Here is a 1,792-nt window from a genome sequence, read left to right on the forward strand (position 1 = left end):
CCCGGGCCAGATCTGGCCCACTTCCACATTTGGGCTGGCCCCCAATTTCTTTTTTTTTGAAAGATGCATGTTTTTTTTCTTAATCTGGCCCATCAAGACCCACATAGAATGTTACTTTTTCCCCACCCTTCTGCAGTCTGAACTGTGACGGGTGAGGATAGAATATTTATTGGTTTAATTTAAAAATGTTTTAGTATTATTTTTCTTGTGAATATTAAAGAAATTAATTATTTAAATTCCGTCTTTCTGAAAAACCATAAATGTTTACATTTAGGCTGTGATTGTTACACTTTTTCTGTTAGCCTACAAACTGACCCGACCCCACGTCAGAGAAGAAAACAGTCCCAAAAAAGGTTTGGGGACCCCTGATGTAGAAGTCTTTTCCATTCTTTTTTTCTGACTTTATTTCCAGCTATGAAAAAAACTTGTTTTTGCTTTCATGTAGATTCTAAATTAAAGTATATGCATCGATAGACGTCAAGGGGTTGTAAATCTGAGGAACTCTTCTGCTACACCTGAACAGAGCCGGTGACTCACCGTCTTCTGCAGTCTGACCTATTTATTGGAGTCTTTTGCTCTCAAACATGAGCCATCGTGGTTTCAGTCTCTGACAGCAGTGATCCCTAACTTGCCATCTCTCGGTGTAAGCGGCGGATGCTTGCCTGTCTCTTCCTGTTAGCTCCGCGACCGACCGGCAGCATGTTCAGGCAGCACACACTGTTCCTGCCAGCGCTGGCTGTGAAAGACTGCAGCCTCTTGAGATTCTCCACAGAGAGGAGATGCAAAGCATTTGGAAGTAATCTTTTAAATTAAATGTATTTGTAGTTTAGAATCTTATTTAGTCGCATAAGGTAAGTGATGTAACAACAAAGTGATCAAGCCGCTTTTGTGCCCACTCATCCCTCTTTTTACAAAAAAGTTTATTTAAATTTTTCAATCAAAGTACAACCGATTTGTTTTGGAAGTGTTGGAGACCATTTTTATTGCTGTAATATTTCTGACTTAAATTTAGTTAACATTTGTGTTTTCATTTCAAAATGTTTAATTAAAAATAATCATAATAATAAAGCAACAATAGAATTGTGACAATATTGCAGTAAAAGACCCACTCCAATGAACGTCATGTCTTAGCAGTGGTGGACTTAGCAGTTTGGGGGTCCAGGGCGAACAATAAAATGGGGCCCTTTCCTTTCTTTCTTTTTTTAAATCCTCACCAAGGGTTAAACATCTGTAATCTGTTATTTATTAAATTTGACTAATTTTATTAAAGAAAAAACAAAAGGCTTGAATGATGAAACAAAATAATACCCTAAAGAGTGGTATAAAAAATAAAAAAAATCTCAAAATGACCATTTTCTGCCCCTCCTTTTGCCTTTTCTCATTTATCTTCTTATTGAATTCCTTTGATTCTGTTTATTCTTTTTCCTGTTTTGTTTTTCTTCCTGCACTTTTTTTTACACAGCTGGTTGATTAACTCTTTTTACCAACTCTTGGAAGAGTCTTTGCTAGCTAACTGAGGCTCAAGATGGCGGCAGAAAAAATCTAGCCGGAAGCGGAAATTTCGCAACTTTAGAAAACCCTTTCAAAAATGATATTTTAAAATCTTTTCAGAACTATCAGCTTTTAAGCTTTTAAATGTGAATACACTCCAACTGTATAACAGTTTAGTGTGCAAGATGAGCTTCAGGACAGAGAACGACAATCGTCCCTTTTATGCCATGTCAGGGATTTTTTTGTTTTTTTTTAATTGTGACAAAGTCTAATAATGGTAGTCCCAAAATTCTGGGGGCCC

The sequence above is a fragment of the Oryzias melastigma genome, linkage group LG16 (assembly GCF_002922805.2).
Source record: "Oryzias melastigma strain HK-1 linkage group LG16, ASM292280v2, whole genome shotgun sequence".
In the NCBI taxonomy this organism is placed as follows: Eukaryota; Metazoa; Chordata; class Actinopteri; order Beloniformes; family Adrianichthyidae; genus Oryzias; species Oryzias melastigma.